At 52.4% G+C, this 24,366-nt stretch overlaps 4 long non-coding RNA genes across 7 annotated transcripts in view; 2 read left to right on the forward strand and 2 right to left on the reverse strand.

Annotated features, from left to right (window-relative positions):
- Positions 1-8,698, forward strand: part of LOC112918286 (uncharacterized) — a 60,138-nt gene extending 51,440 nt beyond the window's left edge. For both annotated transcript variants that reach the window (XR_012000711.1, XR_003234657.2), the window contains one exon: positions 8,171-8,698. This is a non-coding gene — a long non-coding RNA (uncharacterized lncRNA). The remainder of the gene's footprint in view (positions 1-8,170) is intronic.
- LOC140598340 (uncharacterized) lies at positions 1,563-20,784 on the reverse strand. Its single transcript, XR_012000713.1, has 3 exons — positions 20,547-20,784; positions 8,159-12,754; positions 1,563-3,292 (listed from the first exon to the last, which is right to left on the reverse strand). It is a non-coding gene; the product is annotated as an uncharacterized lncRNA (long non-coding RNA).
- LOC140598343 (uncharacterized) lies at positions 15,232-20,521 on the reverse strand. Its single transcript, XR_012000715.1, has 2 exons — positions 18,229-20,521; positions 15,232-18,126 (listed from the first exon to the last, which is right to left on the reverse strand). It is a non-coding gene; the product is annotated as an uncharacterized lncRNA (long non-coding RNA).
- Positions 20,756-22,680, forward strand: LOC112918282 (uncharacterized). Of its 3 annotated transcripts, none has more exons than XR_003234656.2 (3): positions 20,756-20,981; positions 21,184-21,333; positions 21,697-22,680. It is a non-coding gene; the product is annotated as an uncharacterized lncRNA (long non-coding RNA). The 3 variants fall into 3 exon arrangements; XR_003234655.2 differs by having other exon boundaries at positions 20,843-20,981; positions 21,702-22,680; XR_012000712.1 differs by having other exon boundaries at positions 20,764-20,981; positions 21,184-22,680.
- Positions 22,681-24,366: the final 1,686 nt, after the last annotated feature.

Genomic DNA, 24,366 nt, shown 5'->3' on the forward strand with positions numbered 1-24,366 from the left:
CTGCCTCCAAACTCAGAGGGATGGACCGCCGTCTCCTCACCCCTGCAGCCATCAGGCACAAGTTCCTAGACTCTTGCTGTTTGAAGGGTTTGTGAATACCAGCTTTGGAAGCACACTGGGGGTGAGTCTGAGCCGAGCCTCCCACTAGCTGTGCATCTGGACATGTAATTAACTACACTGAGCCTTGGTTTCTGAGAAATGGGGGTAAAAAGAGAGCCGACCTGTTGTGATCACCTAGTGGGTTAATGTCTATAAAGCTGTAAGAACATAGCATTCAGTAAATGATAGTTTAAAATGCCTAAAGCCCTCTAATGACTACAGGGAACCAGGGAAGGGATAATAAAAAATAATAAACACAGGAAAGTTCCGCAAGTACTCACAGCCATTACATGTCTTTTAGAAATAATGGAAACCCTCTCTCCCACAGTCCCCTCTGAGAGCTGAGAGCAGAGTTCACTAGTCCCTTTCCTCCTTCCTCTCCCTCCTTCCCCAGGGCTGCTGTATCCTGCATTAGAACCAAAGAGGAGCGGTGGATTAGGGTCCATTCACCCCTGCAGCCAAGCGGGCAAGGTGCTTCCTGGGGAGACCACAAGTCGGGAGGCTCCTCATTCATTCAACAATTTTTACTGAGCTTGTGTGTAGTGGGTATAGACGAGTGAATGAGACAGACCTTGCCCTTGCCTTCGTGGACCTTACCATCTGGCTGAGGGGTTCCTCTGCTCGCCTCTCCCAACCCCGACCACCTTCCCTCGAGTGCTTTGGAGCCTGGCAGAGCAAACTGGCCAGCGTCGGAATGCTGCCTCTGCCCGGTGGGATGTGGCTGTGCCATGGTTAGCCAGCCTTCAGCTCAACGGGGGAGTTGCGGGGTCGATCAGTGGGGTCTGCTGCGGGGGCCGTGGATCTGAACGTTGGACATTTCCCTGCATTCTGTCTGGGGACAGAAGCTTATAGCGTGGATCTTGTTATCTTTGTCAGGACCGTGAGTTCAAGCCTCCAGGGGGAATTAAATTGCTCCAGGCCGCAGCTCAGGGGAAGGTGCGTCTTCAGGGCCAGCAAACCTAAGTCCCGAGGGAGGAAAGAACTGGACAGAGAAGGAAGATGGCACTCCTGGGATGCAGGCATGGCTGACTGATGGGAACAGAGTTCACCGGATGAGAGGGATGTGGCCGTGAGGAAAGGCTGGTGACAAGTGATGACCTAGCTGGCTATGCAAGTGAGGCCATCATGGACTCTGTCCCCACCCCCGGGGAGCTTCTCTAACTTGAAATGGCTTTCTTGATAACCAACGTTCTGCGGGTGCTGGGGATGACAAATAAGGTGGCAGCAGATGGCCCTGGCCTTGGCTTAGAAGATGAGCCCCACGAGGTAGCAACGAAAGCAGATTTCTTCTTGGTACCCGAGACAAGTGCCTTGGGCCTTGCCATCAAAACTTAGGACGTCCCAATTGTATGTGCTTATGTGAGTTATTAATACTCATGCAAAAAGGCAGATATTTTTATAGCTGAAAGGAATTTAGAGATCGTTCATTTCAAGGTTTCTCAATCTAGACCCTATTGACATTTTGAGCTGAATAATTTTTTTGTTCCCAGAGGCTGTCCTGTGTACTGCAGGATGTTTAGCAGCATCTGCACATGCCAGTAGCATGCCCACTCCACCATAGGGTTAAACCCAAAATATCGCCAGATGCTGCCAAATATCCCCTGGAGAGCAGTCGCCCCTGGTCAAAAACCACTGACTCAAGTCATCTCAATTTATGGATAAAGAAACTGAGGTCCAGAGAGGTGACCTTCCCAAGGCAACGTGGGCTTCTTCTTTGATGGTTCTCCCTGGAGAATTTGTCTATAACCCCCTATACACAGAGAAAGGGTCTTGTTCATTTTTACCTAATGTAATCATATAACGTACAGTACAACTATGTAAAAACTTTGATTTTTTAAATAAGATTTTATTTATCTATTCATGAGAGACACAGAGAGAGGCAGAGACACAGGCAGAGGGGGAAGCAGGCTCCATGCAGGGAGCCCGACGCAGGACTCGATCCCGGGTCCCCAGCATCACGCCCTGAGCCGAAGGCAGACGCTCAACCACTGAGCCACCCAGGTGTCCCTATAAAAACTTTTAGAGTTAACTTACATTTAATCAGCAGCCTGCAGTTGCTCCTGTACCATCTCTCAGGGCAGGGTGGGGGTGGGGGTGTTAGGGCTGGGCCTTTCTCAATATTGCTTCACATTCAGACCTTCTTGGAATGCAGTTTAGAACAAAATGTACCAGGCTTTAAAGATGGAAACACTGTCCCTCTCAACCCTCAGGGCAGCACGGCTGTCTTGAATGTCAGACTGCCGGCCTCGGTATCAAGGGCGAAGGCTGGAGCTAGGTTTCATTGGGAAGAAGAAACTCCAAGGTTAGTAGCAGCCAGGTTATTTCAGGGGCGGAGGAGGTGACTGAGTCAGAAACGTGGTGGGCTGTCCATTCACCAATAAATCCTATTTTCCTTCTCCCAAAGAAAAGAACATCCCTCTGTTAATTTGTCAGGGCTCGGAATCGCCCGTGGCATTAAAAGTAGCATGAGGAATAGCATTACATTTCTATTATCTTCCTAATGCAGGCAGCAAGACGTGCTCCCGCTACGTAAGTTCACATTTCCAGCTAAAAAGCAAGCAATTTCAAAGGCATTTTGCTGGCCCTGAACATTTTTAATGATGTGTTTTTTTCTTGACTTCACTTATAATATCAGCCCTATCAAGTGAGTCTAAGCCCCTATGGAAACTATTTCAAGCAAAAAGAGATGGCTAAATTTAGTTTTTGCAGGGTGTTGGCAGGGGCCGGGGGTAGGTAATGCTGAAAGCAGAGGCTTCAGAGGAAAAGGAGAGTTTATAGGTCCTTTGCAGTTTAGTTGGACTTGAGTGTGTAAGTAATTTAAAATGTGTGAGCTATACTGGTAACTACACATGACCCACGTCTCAGCGCTGTTGAGGACTTACTGGGAACAGTAATAGAGTCACTTTTGCCCCCGCCCCCCACAGGTCCGTGTTTGTCAGTCTTTAGCTTGTCTTTGGCTTGATGACACAATGCACTGTTTCTGCATGAGATATTAAGCTGTTGGGCCGTTAGGACACTTGTTTCCACGCTGCATTGAATACAAAGTGTCCTGCTCTCTCCGCCTTAAATGATGCTCTTGCATTTAGATGCGCTACAGGACTGTCTCATGCCAACCAGCCTCCTAAGAGATTGATGGTAAATCAGAACTGTCTTGAGAAATGTCACTCCCAAACAGCCTGGAATCCGGAGTTGCCTGGACAGTATTGAAACAGAATTTGGAGACAGGAGATTGGTTTATGCTCTTAATGGTCAAGATATTGTGTCACAGGAGGCAAGTACCTGCATCTCCTCTCTAGAAGAACTCCTGCCAAGGAGTCTAGGTACCCATGGCGGCTGCTTAGAGCTCCCCAGCCTTTTGACAAAGCTAATGCTCTTTGGCCTTATTTGCTCGAACACCATCAAAACCACCCCAATTTATTTTAACTCATTCTTCATGTGCACAGATCACAAAGCAAACATTCAATTCTTACTGACATTTTAGTGTTAGGATATTCAGGTCTTCTCTACAACTGGTTAGACCCTCAAATCCAGATGACTCTCTCAGAAAACTTAGAGTGTCCAGTGAATTTGGGGATGACTGGTCTTGCTGCTGACTCTACTCCCAGCTGAGTGGCTTTAGCTCTAACTTCTAGGGCACCTCTCTCTAGAGACATCACTCACCCACACCCAGAGTGTGTATGCTTTGAGTTCTTTGCCCAGCATGAATTTCAGTGGTTTTACCCACATTCTTCACCCCTTCTGGGCCTCCTTATGTGACCCAGGAGCTCCAGGAACACATATTTCCCCCAAATGTACTGGTCAGGACCAGGTTGGCCATCAGTAGACAAAGAGGAACAGAACAGTTCAAACCCACAGCCCAGACCCTCTGGCCAATTAATTTTCCAGTTACCTCCTAAGTGCTGAGGTCTTCACGAGTCCCAATGGGAGGTGGGGTGGGGGAACAATATTCCAGGGTTTCTGGTTTTTTTTTTTTACCCTTCTCACAGAAGAAACTGACGTAGAGATAAATAATTCACACAGAAGAGAGACCATAATCAAGGCTGGGTTGCAGTACCAACCAAGTGCTAACATGTTTGTCTCCCTTACTAAAAACTCTGAGAAGAAACTGTGCCTTATTTCTCTGTTTCCTCAGCCCCGAGCTGAGGGTCAGGCTCACATTTGCACACAATCAATGCTTATGGAATGAACAGAAGAGGCCAGCTGAGGAAACCCGGAGCACTTACTCTTGAGGGACCAGGCCAAGTACATGAAAGACACTTTCTCTCTCTAACTAGATGCCCTTTTTCAGTGCCTGGGCTCCTTTTCTTCAGAAGACTTTCTGTGCAGTTACAGAAATGGAGCGTTCTCCTTTCCTCTCCTCACTCGGCTCCTTAATGGTCTTTCATTCTAAATCTCCACAGGGAGACTTAGATAGACACCATCACTGGCTCCAAGGCCATCCCCTGGAGATTTGTAAGCAAGCATTTTTATGATACATGAAATCAGATTATATGAAGATAAAGGCATTTTAGGATGGATTTGCTGGATGCTAAGGAAGGAAAGCACTCATGCAAGCCAAAATAAAGGAGGTAATTATTGTACGGTTCTAGTGCAGCTCAGGAAAATAAAGTATAGCTCAATCTCTTGGAAATTGGATCTGGAAAATTGGAACTCTAGGGCTCCAGGCGGACATTCTCTGTGATTCTCTTTCTCTGGGGCCTCTATAGTGTCTCATCTATTTACACTTTTGTGCCATATTCCTCATTCCAGCTTATTCAAAAAGCTTCTCGGCTTCCAGATAACCTTGGCTCTTCATAGCTTTGGTTGGTAGGTGAAGTCCCCAACTCTATAAAACCTTTGAATTCTGATTGAGTTCTGGTTCTCTGGCACTCGTTTAAAACTCTCAAGTGGGTGAATCTGATTGGTTACCAACCAGCCAATAGATTGTTCAACACTAAGAGGGCTCTGATTCTGACACAGTCAGCTGTAGCTCGGGATCTCATGGAACAAATATGGCAGCTTGGGCCTGTATGACCAGTAGAGTTGATAGACTAAGACAGATGAGACAGAGACAGAGACACAGATAGATAGATATATCCAGGTACCTCAGAACAAAATTACTATGTCAGGTCAGTTTGGAGGTCATCAAAAGTCCGTAATTTTAGGGAAAATTGTGTCAGGTAATGAGGATCTGTCCTGGTCATGCTGTTGACAAGTCAGAGGAATGTAGGGTAATTATGAGTGATTATGCAGTGTAAGCTTCAGGTCGCTGTTAGCCTTTTATGTGTAAGCAGAGCCTCCTCCTCCACCACTAGCTGCCTCCATCAGCCACTGTACAGCTGTCAGCAAGAGGGAAGATTCCTGAAGCATGTGCTGGGACAGCCTCCTCTCCCACTCCAGAGCCCACCCCCTCCTGCCATACCCTAAACTAGAAACAGCCCCACATGGTTGTGTGCTTCCTGGCAAAACTGGGCCTAGATGTTTCCAGGAGCAGCTAGCCCACTTTTTTTGGAATGGTTTTCTAAAGGAGACAGATGCCCATTTGCACCACACTCACAGGCTGAAACCCATGTAACCAGAGGCAACACCAGTGTAGGCATTTTGGCTAGGAATGCACCAATCCAAACAGATCTGGGCTCATTTTTAGCTTTTTGCTTTTCAAGAGCTTTCTAGACTAGATTTTCCTGATGAGTTGATAGGATTCTGGATTAAAAACTGGTCTTAAAAGAGTCCAGAGGAGAGACACTTGGGTGGCTCAGTGGTTGAGCATCTGCCTTCAGCTCAGGGAGTGATCCTGGGGTCCTGGGAATCGAGTCCCACGTTGAGATCCCGCAGGGAGCCTACTTCTCCCTCTGCCTGTGTCTCTGCCTCTCTCTGTGTCTCTCATCAGTAAATAAAGCAAATCGTTAAAAAATAAATTTAAAAAAAAAGGGAGGGGAGGGATCCCTGCGTGCCTCAGTGGTTTAGCGCCGTCTTCAGCCCAGGGCCTGATCCTGGAGACCCGGGATCAAGTCCCACGTCGGGCTCCCTGCATGGAGCCTGCTTATCCCTCTGCCTGTGTTTCTGCCTCTCTCTCTGCCTCTGTGTCTTTCATGAATAAATAAATAGAATCTTAAAAAAAAAAAAAGAAAAAAGAGTCCAGAGGAGTGTCTGGGTGAGCTCAGGTCATGATCTCTGGGTCGTGGGAGATGGGGTCAGCTTGGGCTTCACACTCAACCGAGTCTCTTTGTCCTCTGCCCCTCCTGTCATGCCCAATTCCCCCCATCCCTGCTTGTGAGTGTGCATACTCTTTCTCAAATAAGTAAAATCTTTTTTAAAAAAAGATTTTATTTCTTTATTCATGAGAGACACGGAGAGAAAGGCAGAGACCCAGGCAGAGGGAGAAGCAGGCTCCACGCAGGGAGCCCAGTGCAGGACTTGATCCCAGGACCCCAGGATCATGCCCTGAGCCAAAGGCAGTTGCTCAACCACTGAGCCACCCAGGCGTCCCTCAAATAAATAAAATCTTTACAAAGAAAAGAAAAGAAAAGAAAAGAAAAGAAAAGAAAAGAAAAGAAAAGAAGAGTCCAGAGACTGAGCTCTGGTTTATTCTTTACTACTTTAGCAGTGTGACCACTAGCAAGCTCCTTCCCCGCCCTGGGCCTCAGAGAGCTCACCTGTGGGGAGGAGGAATTTGGAGCAGATGATCCACCTCTAAGGTTTTTCCTTCTTGACAGCCCCTTACCCAGCCTGTCCCAGGGCCGCACAGCAGCCCCGGGAGCACAGCCTGAACTCCCAGCCGCGCCCACCTTTGCAGATTCCATTCCTCTCCTCTCTTGGCAAAATGTCCCCAGCTCCAGGGGGTGGGGCCTGGGGCCTGGGGCCTGGCCTGCCTCACGGGAACAGAATACCTTGGACTCCCGGGAGCCCCGGAGCCGGCGCGGATTTGGATTTGTTCTCCTGCGCGTCTCTACCCTCCTCTGGGACTGCGGCTGCAGCAGCCTTCCACTGCCCCCCACGCCCCGCTGGAGCCCTTCATCCCACTCAGCACCCCAGCTGTCAGTCCGCGGGGCTGCCCCTGCACCTGCGGAGACCCCGCTGCCCCAGAGCCCGGGCTGTGAGCTGCGGCCAGGGCAGGCCTCGGCAAGGACTGCGGGGGCTCGGGCGGGCCTCCTGCGCTCAGGCCCTTGGGGACCACTCTCCAAACTCTCCTTGCAGTTCCTGGGCTCCCAGCCCCCGGGGAGCAGCTCCTCCCACCGAAGAATCCCTGCACACCGTGGGGACTGGGGACCACTCACAGGACCTGCAGGGAGGGCGGGGATCCGGGGGACCAGGCGACACTGTCGAGAGAGGCGGTGGGGCAGGCCCAGAGGGGTGGCCGGTAGGCACGGGCTGCGTGTCCAAAGGGGAGCTGCTTGAAGCACATTTGGGGTTTGTTTTTTGTTTTGTTTTGTTTTGTTTTAATTTTTATTTATTTATGATAGTCAGAGAGAGAGAGAGAGAGAGAGAGAGAGGCAGAGACACAGGCAGAGGGAGAAGCAGGCTCCATGCACCGGGAGCCCGACATGGGATTTGATCCCGGGTCTCCAGGATCGCGCCCTGGGCCAAAGGCAGGCGGCAAACCGCTGTGCCACCCAGGGATCCCCGGGGTTGGGTTTTTGAATCCCAGGGTTGTCGTCCCAGGTGAGCCGGGCTGGGGCATTGGTAGCTCCGTCCTTTAGACGTGGCCGCCACCTGGAGAGCACTCACGTTCATTCGTTCATTCGTTCCCCTACACGAGCGAGGAGCGAGGAGCGAGGAGTGACTGAGACCCAGCGAGGCCCTGCCTGCGCTCAGGGTAGGTCACAGGAATCAGGGGCCCCCACGTCCTGCCTCCAGGACTGCCGCTCACTCGAGGGGAAGAAGCACAGACACACATCATCAAAGTAGCAGGCAGCCCGGCCCATGGGGTGGGAGGAGGGAGAGCGGGGTGGGGGGCAGCACCGGGAGCCCCGGGAGCCCCGGGGGGCACCTGGGTCCCTCTCTGGCTGGTAGGGATGCAAAATAATACAGCCACTTTGGAACAGTTTGGCAGTTTCTTGAAAGTTAAATATGTACTTACCTTACCGTTCAGAAATCCCCGGCCTGGATGTTTCCCCGAGAGATGAGACACGTGTCCACAGGAACCTCTGCGTGACTCTACAGCAACACTACTCATCGCTGCCTGAAACCGGAAAGAGCCTGAACATCCCTCAGCTGGTGAATGACAAGCAGACCGTGGTCCGGCCCGACCTTGGAATACTACGTAGCATTAAAAAAGAGGAGACTAGTGACACATGCAACACCAAGGATTTGTCCTTGATAGGATTTGAGTCAGGGAGGCCGGGCTCCAGGTTCCATTCGTGTGACATTCTGGAAAAGGCAAAATTCCAAGGGAGGAAGTGAACCCATCCAGACCGGTGGTGGCAAGAGGCTGGGGTGGGAAGTGGGCCTGACCACAGAGGTGAATGAAAGAACCTTTGGGGGGTGGACGTGCTCTGCGTCCTCATCGTGGTGGTGCTTGTGTGACCACATGTATTCATCAGAAGTCACGGAACCGTGCACTAAAAGGCATATTTTGCTCTGTGTAAATTACGCCTCAATAAAACTGGGGAAAAAAATATCATGTGGTTTAGCGACGACATTATAGGAAGGCCTAGGGGGCATTTGCTCCCTCAGGAGGCAGCGCTGACGGCGGAAGGCGCAAGGAGGTTTAAAATGGCAACTGAACACAGAGGGCCACGTCCTGCTGCAGGGAGACGTGAGACAGTGGCTGCGGCCACAGCCTGACCCTGAGGGGCTGAAAGGATGTTTCACTATCCAGGGAAAGAAGCGGGAGCCAGATTCTGAATCTATTTAGGAGTGTGCTTACGTGGGGGCACGGGGGGATGGAGGTGTCTGGAAGGTTCAGATTCAGGCAGGACATGGAGGCAGTGACGGAACAAAAGCTGGCCTGTCCAAGCTGAACCCACGCGCGTGAGCGCAGCACTGAGCCGGAAACGTGCTTCCACGCCCGGAGCTTACCAGTTTGCTTCAGAGAAACCCCCAGACAGCCACTGCAGTATCGATAGCAGACAAGCAAACACGACGTTGTTCTGCGGCAGAGTGAGCCTGAAGCAGGCCTGATGCGGGGTCGAGCAGCAGCCCCACAGGTCCCCAAGCCCTCGGCTCCCAGGAAGCTGGTGCCCCCGTCCCCGTCCCCAGCAAAGCCGGGGGGCACAGGCGCCCAGGCCTCCGGCAGCCAAACAAGTGAGTAGCCGTCCCCAAGGGCGCTGCCTGCAGAGGTTTGCAGGCTGCTTGCGAAGGGGGAGCCCCAGGGACCCGCGGGGCTTCTGCATTTGTTTTCCTGCAGGCCCCTTGGCAGCGGCAGCTGCTGGCTCAGCCCGCCCAGCAAGCCAGCAAGCCAGCAAGCCAGCAAACCGAGGAGAGAAAGTCGGGTGCCCCAGGGGAACTAACCGTGAGATGGGGAGGGGGGCCTCAGAAGGAGCAAACATCCCCATGACAACAGTGCATCGAGGCGTGGGGTCCTCGGGGGCCCAGGGAACCTAGGATTTCAGGGATCTCCTGCTATTGGGGTCGTTTGGGGTACAAACGCCAAAGGACACCAGGGAAAGAAATGGGGTCCAGCAGGGCCAGGCTCGCCACACCAGCTGTGGCAGGTACAGAGCTGAGAGCAGAGACCGGATGGGGTTGGACTCCAGGGGTTCAAGCCCAGCCCTGCCACTTAGGGGCTCCTGCCCAGAGGAGAGGTGCAGAGCTACTTCCTCATCGCAGGACGGGGGCAGGGCTGCTGGGGAGGCAAATGAGCTGTCCCAGGGCCCCCCGGCTGACCGCAAGGTCTCCGTAAGGGTAGCGGCCACCATGGCTTGTGTTCGTGACCATCTCCAAGGAGTCCAGACTCGTTCCCAGGCGGCACTTCTGTGTGCCACCCGGTTCTTCTGCACTTGGCCTCCACCCTCCTCGCTCAGCCCTCTAGGGTCCTGCCCTGTGCCTACCAAGCTCCCAAGGGCCGTTCAGCCCCACGCAGCCCAGCCCAGAGCTCCCCACCCGCAGCCGTGAATCTGGAGGACACCAAGCCTGGGCTTGCAGCCCTTACCGCACCCTAACTTATGTGCTCTTCCTCATTTCTGCCCCTGTTCCACGGAGCTGCTGGGGGTGGCGGGACTGCACATAAGCATTAGAGTGCTCGCATCCAGCTGGTGCTCGGGAGCGCTCCTTCTGTCCTGCGCAGCGCAGGAGCCAGCCCCATGGCATCCTAGCTAATACCTCGCACTACCAGCCGAGTATCTCTGTTTTCAGGAGGAGAGGGTCTAGTTCTGGGCAGCACCTTAGCTGTCCCGTCCCGACCCAACCTCCAGCCCTGCCCTGGAGCCCTGTCCTGGCTCTGAGTTCTCCGGGGCCCAGAACAGGCTTCCCTGGTGCTAAATGGAAGGTGGTCGACTTGAGCTCTCTCCCCCAGCCCGTGGGGGTGACATGTCTACATTAAGTATTGTTGGGATCCAAGGAACTCAAGCAGCCAGGAGAACAGCGTGGGGGGATCAGGCCCAGGGCTGCCTGGGGAGAGGGGCCCGCTGATTCAGTTGGGCAGCCCTCTCCGCCCCTCTGGGCTCTGGCTGCAGTCCTCTTCCTGGGGCCTCAGGTTCTGATGGCTACGGGCTGTCCTCTGCTGGAGCGGGGGGTGGGGGGCTTTTGTTCGTCTGCTTGCTTCTGTTGCTCTAGACCCAGGAAGCCTGAGCGGTCTACTGGTTACTCATCAGACACTTGGGAACCTGTTTCCCAAGGCTTCCAACCTAGGAAGAGCTTACACACTGTAAGAGAGATTTTTCTAGGGACTTTTAAAGAGTGTGGGGGAAGGGGTTGGGTACAAGAAGCTCTTGTGTAGTGTCAATAAATTATGCTTTGATACTGCAACTGTCTTTGTGCCTTATTTTCTTTCTCTCTTTTTTTTTTTTAACATCAAGTCCCCATTTAGAATTCCGATCTGCCTCAGTTGTACTAAAGGCAACATGAGAAAGAGACGTTCCCCCCCAACTCGTGTGACCAGGGAGAGTGGTGCTCAAAGGAGAGGCAAAACCCACAGGCAAAGAGACGCTTGCAAAGTGCCCTCCTCAAATGAAGATGCCCCCGTTGCCTCCTCACTTGAAGCTCAGAAGAGTCAGGGTTTGTTTTAGGAAGGGAGACTGTTGAGACTCCTGAATGGCTCAGTCAGTTAAGCATCTGACTTTTTTTTAAAGAAGATTTTATTTATTTATTCATGAGAGACATAGAGAGAGGCAGAGACACGAGCAGAGGGAGAAGCAGGTTCCCCGCGGGGAGCCCGATGGGGGACTCGATCCCAGGACCCTGGGGTCACACCCTGAGCCGAGGGCAGATGCTCAACCCTTGAGCCACCCAGGGATCCCAAGCATCTGACCCTTGATTTCAGCTCAGATCATGATGTTAGGGTTGGGAGATCGAGCCCCAAGTCGAGCCTGGCATGGGCTGTGGAGCCTGCTTAAGATTCTCTCTCTCCCTCTCCCCTTCCTCCCCTGCCCCTTTCGGGGGCGGGGGGGGGGGGGTGGAATGGAAGGGAGACTGTTGCCTTACAGGCCTTCATTTCTTTCCCAAAGTAGTTTCCCCACTGGAAAAGCTGTGTTTCTTAGTCTGTGTGTAACACTGGATTTGGGGACCATTTGTCCCTTATCTGAAATGACCCCCTCTAACTGGACTCCCTTATGTAAAGGCCACCTTGAACCCAGGACAACCCGGCCAGATGATGGCTCTGTTTGGAGTGGCCCACATATTTCTGGGCGTCTGTCTACATGTCTGTGTTGCCTAGACGTGCTCCTTCTTAGCCCCAGTAATCCTTTCTGGACCAAGGGTGCCAAAGTATCACTCTGTCTCCAGGGGCAATTGTAGAGGACCCAGGAAATGCCAGCCATAGAACGTAAACAGCCCTAATATTAGCCCAGGAGTGTGGATGTGTTCTTCCAGCAGGTGTATGTGGGGGGGAGCTCTTAAATTCTCATGTATTTTTAAAGTGTGCCTCATGCACCCAAATCCCCCAGGGCATCACTAAATGTATTTTGGCCCAGAATAGCAGTTATTACCATAGCTTTTACCCGAGGGATGATACAGCATCCAGCCCGCAGGTCACTGGGCTCGAGATAGCCAGCTGCCCCCAGAACGGAACAAAATGAGCACCCCCATGGCTTCTCACCCCACGAGTCCCCTCTGCCACCAGGCAGGCAGCAATGCTAGAATCACAGCTCGTGGCCCTCCTCCCACTAGAGAAAAATGCGTGTGACAGATGCAGACAGTTCACCTCGCTGACCCCAGATGTCATGCTGTCACCACTGAGCATTTGCTGTGTACAGCAGCAGTGTTGTACAGTCAGGAGGCCTGCATGCAGCATGTCCCGCTGTTTACAAGGCTCTGCTCTAGGCGCTGGGCCTACACGGAGGCCCACAGGCTGGCGGTTCCAGGTGTCACAGTCCAGCTGCAGAGACAGGACATTCTCATCACGATCCGTGCCGACAGTGTCCACCTGTGCACATAAGTCTCTAGAATAGCTCTCAGGGGAGGGGCAGCCTGGAGAGGACTCCCAAGGCCAGGATGGAAGAGGTGCAAGCAGGAAATGGGCTTTGAGTGGGTCTTGGTCCAAACCTAGACCTCAAATAAGTAGGCAGGAAGAAGGCTCCTGGAGAAGAGGTGAGAAAGGTCAGTTTGATGAGGTTGATAGAGGCCAGGCGAGGCAGAAGCACAGTATTTCTTTAAATACTTCTTTTTTTCAAAGATTTTATTTCTTTATTGAGAAATGAGAGACACAGAGAGGCAGAGACACAGGCAGAGGGAGAAGCAGGCTCCCTGTGGGGAGTCCGATTCAGGACTCGATCCCTAGACCCAGAATCACGCCCTGAGCCGAAGGCAGACACTCAACCACTGAGCCCCCCAGGTGTCCCTATTTTTACAATTTTAATAAAAGGGAGTACAAACCTATGGACACTTCTCATCTAAAAGATTCTTAAAAAAAAAAAAAAGATTTTATTTATTTATTTATTTGACAGAGACAGAGACAGAGCACAAGCAGGGAGAGCAGAAGAAGCAGACTCCCACTGAGCGGGGAGCCTGATGAAGGGTTCCATCCCAGGACCCTGGGATCACGACCTGAGCCAAAGGGAGACGCTTACTGACTGGGCCACCCAGGTGCCCCTTGTTTAAAAGATTCTAAACCGGGGATCCCTGGTTTGCTCAGTGGTTTAGCGCTGCCTTCAGCCCAGGGTCTGATCCTGGAGATAGAGTCCCACATCGGGCTCCCTGCATGGAGCCTGCGTCTCTCTCTGCCTGGGTCTCTGCCTCTCTCTCTCTCTGTCTCTCTGTGTGTACGTCTCTCATGAATAAATAAATAAAATCTTAAAAAAAAAGATTCTAAACCAAGTTAGAAAATTCTGTTGCCAATTCTTTTGCAGTATGCAGATTGGAGAGATTGAAAGGTATCAAGCAGGGTTTGGAACAAAATTGTGTAACAACAAGAACATCCAAACATCTGTTTTCAAGTGCTCTTTCCGTGGCATGAGTTTATTTTTTAAGAGGTGATGAAGCATTACCTTTCTCTGAAAGGGACAGATCGAGAGTGCTTATTAAAAAAAATCTGACAGCCATTTGTCATCACAGAGAAGGGCAATAAAAATGGAACATTTGTCTTCATAAGAAAAGCATGTGATTTATCTCTAAGTTTGGGAACTCTTTTAAGTACGAGCTGAGACAACACTGGGGATCCTCTGTGTGAAATGGGAGAGCTTCCTGGTCACTCTATCACTTTACCAAGTGCTACAAAGATGCCACAGGACTTTAAAGACCTAATTTTTGTAAAATTAAAGACATGAAGGACAACCCTCAGCGTTTATGCACATCTGGCTTTTACCTCTTGGCTGTCAAGTGAATGGATAACAATGTGGTTCTACCTGTATAACCTCGTCCCAGGCTCCCCTTTGTATTTCAGTCAATAGTTTTCCTATAAGGGATTTTTTTTTTCTGAGAAATTACTCATTTACTCTTCTTCCACACATCTTTTCTTGGGTGATTCAAAAACATTTCTTTCTAGTATTTATTTACTTATTTTTAAAGATTTTTTTTATTTTTTTATTTTTAAAGATTTTTAAATTTATTTATTCATGAGAGACACAGAGAGTGAGGCAGAGACACAGGCAGAGGGAGAAGCAGGCTCCACACAGGAAGCCCAACGTGGGACTCCATCCCAGGAATCCAGGATCCCGCCCTGGGCCAAAGGCAGGTGCCAAACTGCTGAGCCACCCAGCATTTCTAGTATTTAAACAAAACCCGGCAATCCCATTAACTGAGGTATTAGAAAGCTTTATGTTTTCAATCAAATATAAAGCAAACTTGCTATAAGGCATAATGTTTCATTTTTATTTTATTTATTTATTTTTAAAAATATTTTATTTATTCATCTGAGAGAGAGTGAACAAGAGAGAGAATGAGTTGGGGGCGGTGAGGTGTAGAGGGAGCTGCAGACTCCCCACCGAGCAGGACCGACTGCCATGACCGCTTAACTCACGGAGCCACCCAGGTGCCCTTTTAAAATTTTTTTGTAAGATTTTATTTTTAAGTAATCTCTACACCTAATGTGGGACTTGAACTTAACAACTCCGAGATCAAGAGTCACACGCTTTACTGATTAAGCTAGCCAGGCACCCCAGAGCAGCACATACTCTGCTTTAATAGTCACTTCTTAAAATTTTCAGCAGTGTTTTCTATGAATCTTTCAATAAGATCTGCTGACTAAAGATTACATATTTTGTTGCCATGTTGTTTTTCGTGTATTTTAGTCAATTTTTTTTCATGGTAGAAAAACAATTGTTGGGGATCCCTGGGTGGCTCAGCAGTTTAGCGCCTGCCTTCAGCTCAGGGCGTGACCCTGGAGTCCTGGGATCGAGTCCCACGTTGGGCTTCCTGTGTGGAGCCTGCTTCTCCCTCTGCCTGTGTCTCTGCCTCTCTCTCTCTCTCTCTCTCTCTCTCTCTTTCTATGTCTATCATGAATAAATAAATAAATAAATCTTAAAAAAAAAAAAAGAAAAGAAAACCAATTGTTTCCCTAAGGGCACATGGCTTTTTGTGTTTTGCAATTACAAAGAAGCACCAAAAGACTCTTGTATACACTTACTACATTTAATGAAATTTTGTTAAATACTGGGGTAAGTATGGTTAATAAGTTTAAGCATCAATGAAATAATTGAAGAAGTTTATATTCATTGTGGGAGTGCCTGATTGCTTTTTTAAGATTTTATTTATTTATTCATAAGAGACACAGAGAGAGTGAGAGAGAGAGAGAGAGAGGCAGAGACACAGGCAGAAGGAGAAGCAGGCTCCATGCAGGGAGCCGGATGTGGGATTCCATCCCGGGGTCTCCAGGATCAGGCCCTGGGCTGAAGGCAGGCACTAAACCGCTGAGCCACCCAGGTGCCCCTGGATTCCTAATTTTTAACTATCTTACTAATTGGCAAGCTTTCTACTATCAATAGCTAATATCAGAGGGCAAAAACTGTTAGGGCAATAACCTTCGTTAACAATAATAACTGTCAACCATATTTTAGAATTATCTTGAAAATGCTGGGTTTTTTTGGTCAACATCTTTTTAGATCCAATGAGACAGTCATTGCTTTTGCCAGCTACTAAAGGCACTTATTCAGGAGGAGAAAGATCATTCCAGATTTTTTTTTTTTTTACTGTTTCTCATGTTTCCATTATTAATAGGATCTCCAATCCAGTTTTCTCTGCAAGAATTTTTTAAAGCCATTTGTTCATTTTGCGAAGACTATTTAGACACATAGCAAGCACCCAAAAAGATTTGGGGGAACTGAGAAAAATCTGACAGATGATACAATCATGATTTCCTCCTTACAAAGCCTTTAGATCTTATGGCTCTCAAAGGATTGAGACCTGCAATCATAGGAAGCAGTCCTATGGCCTCAATGGTTTGAGATGAGAAGAGAGAAGATTCTCTTCCTGAGTTTGGGAGTACCAAGTTTTTAATTCTCAGGAACTTCTCAGCCAAGAAGCATTTTCCTGGATGCCATATTCTCTCTCGGGAGGAGTAAAAGCAGTCCATGGGACTTAAATCTTCACCTTCCCCCAGAGTGATATATCAAGATGAACAATTGAGATGCAAGCCCAGGCCTGCTGGAAATTCTGCTGGGAGAATCCAGCCAGTTTCTTTCCCCGATACATAGGGTGGTCTGCTCCAAGCTGGCCCGGTGAGGAAGTAAAGTGGGCCTGGGGACAGAACCAGGACAGGAACTACAGATGGGTTGGCAAATCTGCAATCACACAAAAAGGCACAGCCCTTTGGCAATCCTTGGGCATCAGTTAGGATCGCTTTTGGCTTCCCTTAAAAGAAACCCACGCTGGCTCACCCAAATGGGGCTTCAATTTTTGCCATGTAACAAGAAGTCAGGAAGTAGGTAGTGCAGGGATGTTGTCAGGAGAACCCTAAAGGACCTCAGATCCTTCTAGCTTCCAGCTCCGCTATCATAGCACAGGGCTCTTCCAACCAGGGTTGCAGGATGGCCCCCTTCACTCCCAAGCATCTCCTGCTCACTCCAGGCAGGAAGAAGGGGAGGGTGAGGCCAGTCTTCTCCATGGGGCCTTTGCCTTTCAATAAGGGATGGACAGCCTTCCCAGAGATGTTTTCCTCTACTTTATTGTTCAGCCCTCTGGCCGTTTGCCAGCAAGCCTGAGAGGCCAGATACTGCAACTGAGCCCGTTACTGCTCCCAAATAAAACTGGCGTTCGGTGAGCAAAGATTAAGGGGTGAGCAGGTGTTGCATACACTAGGAGCGTCTGGGCACTGTCATCAGTCAGCCACCCAGTTTCATGTTGAATAGACTGATTCTTGCTTTCTCACTGTTCCCCCCTCAAAAACCTTTCATCGTGCCTGGGGCAAATGTGTTACGTACAAATATCATGGAGAAGCACCACGCTGAGTGGAGCAGCGGGTCCCTGCGGAGGAGCCCCTTTGGCCTGCCCCCTCTTGGAGTGTTCCAACGGGGCGCCGGCAGTCAGGCCTCCAGGCCCAGGCTTCACTTGCCTATGGGTCTCCTCTGCGTCCTGACCTGCCTTATGGCCACCTGAGCTACCTGAAGAGAACAGCCACCTGAAGAGACCGGCTACTTGAAGAGAACGGCCACCTGAGGAGAACGGCCACCTGAGGAGAACGGCCACCTGAGGAGACCAGCTACCTGAGGAGACCAGCTACCTGAAGAAAACAGCCACCTGAGGAGAATGGCCACCTGAGGAGACCAGCCGCCTGAAGAGAACAGCCACCTGAGGAGAACGGTCACCTGAGGAGACCAGCTGCCTGAAGAGAACGGCCACCTGAGGAGAACGGTCACCTGAGGAGACCAGCTACCTGAAGAGAATGGCCATCTGAGGAGACCAGCTACCTGAAGAGAATAGCCACCTGAAGAGACCGGCTCCCTGAAGAGAACGGCCAACTGAGGAGACCAGCTACCTGAAGAGAATGGCCACCTGAGGAGAACGGCCACCTGAGGAGAACGGTCACTTGAGGAGACCAGCTACCTCAAGAGAATGGCTACCTGAGGAGAATGGCCACCTGAGGAGACCAGCTACCTGAGGAGAATGGCCACCTGTGGAGAAAGGCCACCTGAGGAGAACGGTCACCTGAGGAGACCAACTATCTGAAGAGAATGGCCACCTGAGGAGAACGGCCACCTGAGGAGACCAGCTACCTGAGGAGACTGGCTACCTGAAGAGAATGGCTACCTGAGGAGAACAGCCACCTGAGGAGACCAGCTACCTGAAGAAACAGCCACCTGAAGAGAACGGCCCCTGAGGAGAAGAGCCGCCTGAGGAGACCAGCTACCTGAGGAGACCAGCCACCTGAAGAGAATGGACACATGAGGAGAACAGCCACCTGAGGAGACCAGCTACCTGAGGAGACCAGCCACCTGAAGAGAACAGCCACCTGAAGAGACCGGCTACCTGAAGAGAATGGCCACCTGAGGAGAACGGTCACCTGAGGAGACCAGCTACCTGAAGAGGCCAACTACCTGAAGAGAACGGCCATCTGAGGAGACCGGCTTCCTGAAGAGAACCGTCACCTGAGGAGAAGAGCTGCCTGAAGAGAATGGACACCTGAGGAGAACGGCCACCTGAGGAGACCAGCTACCTGAAGAGAATGGCCACCTGTGGAGAAAGGCCACCTGAGGAGAACGGTCACCTGAGGAGACCAGCTATCTGAAGAGAATGGCCACCTGAGGAGAACGGCCACCTGAGGAGACCAGCCACCTGAAGAGACCAACTACCTGAAGAGAATGGCCATCTGAGGAGACCAGCTACCTGAAGAGAACAGCCACCTGAAAAGATGGGCTACCTGAAGAGAATGGCCACCTGAGGAAAAGAGCCGCCTGAGGAGACCAGCTACCTGAGGAGACTGGCTACCTGAAGAGAACAGCCACCTGAGGAGAATGGCCACCTGAGGAGAACGGCCCTCTGAGGAGACCGGCTACCTGAAGAGAATGGCCATCTGAGGAGAGCGGCTCCCATTCATAGGTAACCAGAGCCAGGTGTGAGCTGAGGCTGCACGAAGGCGGAGGCTTCCTGGTGAACGTGGCGCCCAGCTGGTGGCTCAGGGTGACTCCAGTGGGTGGGGGGCCCGGCAGTCCCGAGGGTGCGGGATTCAGGCAAGTGGGAGGCCTTCCCAGGTGGGCTGGGCTGGGGGCTGGCGGCGGGCAGGCTCAGGGCTGGCGGCTGGGTCTGCGTGAGGCCGTGATCTCTACAGCTCCTGGTGGATATGCCACTCCCGCTCCAAGCCTTTTCCAAAGGTGAATCCGCAGGGTCTGGGGATTTTGTTCAAACTGAACTGCAGTGATCTTCAGTTTGTTTAAACCCTGCCTTAAGAATCTTTGTGCCACCTCATGGAAGTAGCCTATCACTGAGGACCCTGAGCAAGGCTAAACATCACCTGTGTGGATGAACAGGTGGTCGGATGGGTAGTTTTTGGAGTTTGCCCCCTCATTTTCTAATAAATATATACACGCTGCAGAACATTTAGAAGTGTCATTCTCCTGCTCTTCATTCCCACCGCAACCCCAATTGTATTTAGGGTAGCAGTGTGCCCAGGTGAAAGATGACATTTCTCAATATTTCTTGCAATTAGCAGTGCCAATGGGCTCTACATGGACCTTAGATGGGCTTTCAGGAAGACCCCTAAGGAGGCGGGGCAGGGGCAGGCAGAGAAGGCACACAGGCCCTTTTGTTCTGTTCTCTTCCTCCTTTTCTGCCTGGAATGGAGCTGTGATGGCCGGAACCCCAGCAGCCATCCTGGGCAGTTAAAATCAAGCCTCTGTGCTGAAGGCAGGGACTCAGAAAACCAGGGAACCGGCACCACTGACGACTTTGCCCAACTGTCAACAGCCCTGTAATGCTTGCCCCTGGACATCTTTTATGAGAGAATGAACTCTCCTTGTTCGCTTAAGTCGCCGTGGTCAGGTCTCTGTCAACAACAACTAAAAGGAATTGGTAGCTGATCCAGTCCCCGACATGGAGTGAGCAGCCCGTAAAAGTTCAGGGCGGCACATTTCTCTGGAAGGAGCCCTGGGTGGTGAGAAGTGTGGGCAGAAGAATCCTGATCCTGTTTTGTCACCAACTCCCCGAGTGGCCTGGCTCCTGCTCTTTCTGGGCCTCAATCTATTTTGTCTGAAATGTGAGGCTCAGGCTACGTGCTCTTCAGAGCTTCCTCAGGCTCTCGGCCCTCCGAATCTATGGACCCGACAGACCTGGCTGCTCTTGGGCTTCACACCTTGCTAATTCGGCCGCGGTAGGCGGGGCCTTTAGCCTCGTGGAGCCCCTGGCAGCTCCGCACGCCGGAAATGTTTAGTGAGTGAACGGGGAAGGTGGGGACCAGGCCACCTGTCTGGGCAGCCTCGCAGACAACAGCAAGGACAAAACCCTGCGCAGCGCCATCCCAAGAGTGGGTTCCCCTAGGACTGGGCGGACCTGGCCTCCGCCCGCCGCTCACGGAGCTTGGGGTCCAGGTACGCACCAGGACCGACCTGTACTCAGAATGGGGCTGCCACCTCCCTCCCCAACCAGCTTCCAGGCTGCTTTCTTAGATGGCCGCAGTCGGGATCCCTGGGTGGCGCAGCGGTTTGGCGCCTGCCTTTGGCCCAGGGCGCGATCCTGGAGGCCCGGGATCGAATCCCACATCAGGCTTCCAGTGCATGGAGCCTGCTTCTCCCTCTGCCTGTGTCTCTGCGCCTCTCTCTCTCTCTCTCTGTGACTATCATAAATAAATAAAAAAAAAAATAATAAAGAATCTTAGATGGCCGCAGTCCCTGGGCAAGGGGACAGAGGGAGAACCAAACCAGTCCCCGCCACCTGTGAGGAAGAAATAGAATCAGTCCCTCCCTGAATGAAGTTCCAGAAACGGCATCCTCCATCTCCCAACTGACCTCCTTCCCGGGACGCCAGGGACTCCTGCCATCGTCTGCCTTCAGGAGACGTGCCGTGGCCATCCAAGGAGCTCCTGGGCTCCCACGGGAGCTGTGCCGCCGTCTCCCTCTCCCGACAGGAAGTTCAGTTGCCCTGGCACTCCATCTCCATGGCAACCCTTGCTTTGGAGACACTGAGCGGAAACTGCTGGTGTGGGGAGGCCAGCGGCAGAATACTGATTTGCCCGGTATCTGTGACCACGACTGCATCTCAATACCTTTCCAGATACCCAAGGAGCTAAAAATACATCGGGTTCGGTCTAGGGCCCTCCAGCCAGGCCAAGCACGTCGAAGCGCATCTGCGCGGACTCTGGCCGGCTGCTGTTAGCTCTCTTAAGCAATCTGGGCTCAAGGGCCACGGGAACGGGGCACTGAATGCAAAACCGCAGAGTGCAGGTCAGGAGGGGCCTGCAGGAGAGAAGGGAGAGACGTGAGGGGGGTCTCCTGAGAGAAAGCCGAGGGGTTCGGGGGTGGGCAGCCGGCGGGGAGCACGTGTTCCCTGCCGTGCACCAGTGAACCTGCTGGTCAACTCGCCACCCGGGGCATTTGTCTACTTGCTCGTTTGACAAACACGCATTAAGCCTCTACTGTGTTCCAGATTGTGTGCCGGGCACTGGGATCACAGGTGTGAGCAAGAGAGTGCACACGTTCCCCACTCTCACCAGAGTTCACAGGATGTTGGAAACAGGATTATACCTGAAAATGCAAACGTGCCACGCGTATTCCTGGATGTCTCCTCTGCTGTGCGGTGAGCTTCCCTGTTCCAATCTTATACTACTTGTAACCTTGCAGTGTCTGCGGCACAAAGTGGGTGGTGAGCTAACATGGGGTTGGCCAGGATGGGCTGGAGCTGGGTGGCCTTGCTCTGCAAACCTGCCTCCCCGTGGGCCCCCAGGGGCTTGGCCAGCCCCCCCAAGTGCGCGCTCGGGCTGCGAGGTGCTGTACTCGGGGTGCAGTGACAGCTCCACTGACACCTGTTGAGGCAGCTCAGCATAAAGTGAGGGGGTGCATCACTTCCTGGTCTCCCGGTGGCACCTGCAGACAGTCCCCCCCCACCTCCCACTTTCCGTAATCGCTGCACGTGTCCTTCAATTAATCCTGCATTTCCCAGAGCAGGAAGCTGCGCAGTTGGAGCAAACACCGGGAGCCAGGGCCACACAGCCGGGCCCCCCAACCCTGGCCTCATCCCTGAGGCAACGAGCCCCCAGCCAGAGAGGCAGGGCCACGCTGCGGGTGCTGTGCAGACACTGGAGTAGCCACGAAGGAGGTGCCGCCTGCGGGCTGCCAGGCTGCCGCCCTGACCCTGCCTGCCTTCCTGAGCCTCGGGCCCAGATCCCGTGGCCGGCTGGTCGGCTTGTGGGGGAAGGGGCTGTGCTCCTGGAAGCGCCCCACATCCTGCGGCCCGTCGGGCTGGGTAAGAATGAGGACTGTTCCACACGACCCGCTTCTCCCTTTTGGCAAAGCAGCTGCAGATCTGCCCGATGGGGGCACCCGCTGTCTGAGGGAGGCTGGCCCACTTCTGGTGCCCTCCTGCGCCTGGGGCACAACAGAGCCTGACCCCCTCCGCCGCCCAGATGATGTCCTCCTTCGCCAGAGGCAGCAGCCCGTCTCTAGTGCTCCCCTTCCCCTCGGGCCTGGAGAAGGGAGCCTGTGGCTACCTGGAGACTGGTCTGTACCTGACCACGGCCCCTACTGGTTGGTGGTGCCCTGCAGGGCCTTGGGGTGGAGCAGGCCCTCCGCAGACCTAAAACCCTGCCCGAACCCTTTGGGGGGCACTGGGACGGTCTTCTCTGCCGGGTGCCAGTCTCATTCAGGGCTTCCCCTGAGATGCCTCTTACCACCCCTACCCTCTGCCTCAGGGCTGCCCTCAGAGGCCCTCTGAAGGCCCCTTCAATGGGTCACCTGGGGGGTCAGCGCTTGAGCGTCTGCCTTTGGCTCAGGCCATGACCTAAGGGGTCCTGGGATGGAGTCCTGCATCGGGCTCCCTGCAGGGAGCCTGCTTCTCCCTCTGCCTGGGTCTCTGCCTCTCTCACAAATAAATAAATAAACAAAATCTTAAAAAAAATAAAAGGCCCCTTCAACAAAGGGAACCCCAGCAGGGTCTTTTTCGCGGCTCTGTGGAGGAGGAAACAGTGGAGAAAATTAGCGGATCGGGGAAGGGACGCAGTTCCATGAAACAGTCTTTGGCCTGGGTTGAGGAAAGAGCCCTGCCATGGGATCGGAAAACCTGGGTCCTGGTCCCAGTCTTCTTAGCAACCAGCTGGTCACCTTTGCTGTGGTGAGCCCCTCCGAATCTGCATACACCCCCCACAAGGTTTTCAGGAAGACTTGTCCAAATCATGGGTATTCAAATGCTTTGAACAATGACTTACAAACGTGTGGATTTATTCCACACCAACTTTGTGGTTGGCACTGGGCTAGATGATGCAGCAGATACCGAAACGGTGCCCTCCAGCCTGAGGAAGTTCGGGTAATCTGGAGTTGACGTCTCCGGCCCGGGAAGGATGTGACATCCCAGGCTGCTGGCTGTTGTCCTTTAGGAAAGGGCACGAGGAGGCAGGAACAAAGCCGACACATGTGAGACAGGCCAAGAGTACCATCAGTGCTCTTCTGGGTCGTAATGTGCTCGGAGATGGGAAAGGAGTGATGGGGAGCAGGGCCCCAAGGGTCCGGGAGACCTAGTGGAGGAAGCCTATTTCGAGCCAGACGGCACAGATGGACGGTGGAGATACTCAGAGCTGGCTTCCGAGAGCTGGCTGGGTGGGGAAGAAGGGTGCTGACGGGTAGGGGACACTTAGCAGCAGAGGTCTGGAGGCCCAGCGATGGGTGGCAGGAGGGAAGACAACCCACCCAGTAGGGAGAGAAGATTGCAAACACAGGCTGGGCTTCGGGCTCTGATTCCAGGGGCCTCTTAGCAGCTGTTTGCCCCAGATATGCTTAAGTAGCCTTGTGAGTCTCAGTGTCTTCTCCTATGAAAACCTGATAACAGCACTTAACGTGAAATGGCCGGCGTGAGGATTATATTAGATCCAAGCCCGAATTTACAACTGACCCAAACAGGTTAACTTCTCTGAGTCTCAGATTTCTCATCTTTAGCTTGTGGATTATACCTCCTCCACAGGGTGGGGTGGGGGTGGGTGGGCTGAAGGAGCTCGGGTATGCAAACCCTTTGGCCCAAGGTAAGTGTCCAGTGAATGGGAGAATGTGCTAGATCCACTCCAGGCTGGTGGGGCATTGGGAAGTTATTTGAGCAGAGAGGAAGGGTTTGAGCTGAGCCATCAGCCCTCTTCCCTGGAACCGAGGGAGAGCTTGTCTGAGTGTTCCATGCAAGGGAGAGCCGAGCAGAGAGCAAAGCACCCCCTCCCCCCCCCACCGCCCCGTGCCCCTGCCAGGTCACTAGAGTTAAGCAGGCCAGCCACAGCTCTGTGGGGCAGGCTTTCGGCCCCTGAACTCAAATGAGCAGCTTAACAGCTTTATAGCCAAGACAGGGAAGGAATTCAGAGGGGGCTCTCCTCTGGCAGCCAGGGACTAGCTGTGAACCTCCTTCCTTTGTAGGAAGGAAAAAAAATCATTTTAGTGGATTTTTGTTTTCTTGCAGGCACATAGTCACAGACAGAACCTGGTCATCCCCCTCCCCACCCTGCCCGCCCCAGGCGAAGCTTCTGAATTCCCCAAGACATCCCTGACAAGGCCTGGTAAGGAAGGCACTCAGGCTGCCAGGGCCACTGGGGCCTGAGCACTGGGCAGAGTGGCAGGGTACCGAGGAAACGCAGGCTGCACA

Source organism: Vulpes vulpes, chromosome 3, assembly GCF_048418805.1.
Source record: "Vulpes vulpes isolate BD-2025 chromosome 3, VulVul3, whole genome shotgun sequence".
Classification (NCBI taxonomy): Eukaryota; Metazoa; Chordata; class Mammalia; order Carnivora; family Canidae; genus Vulpes; species Vulpes vulpes.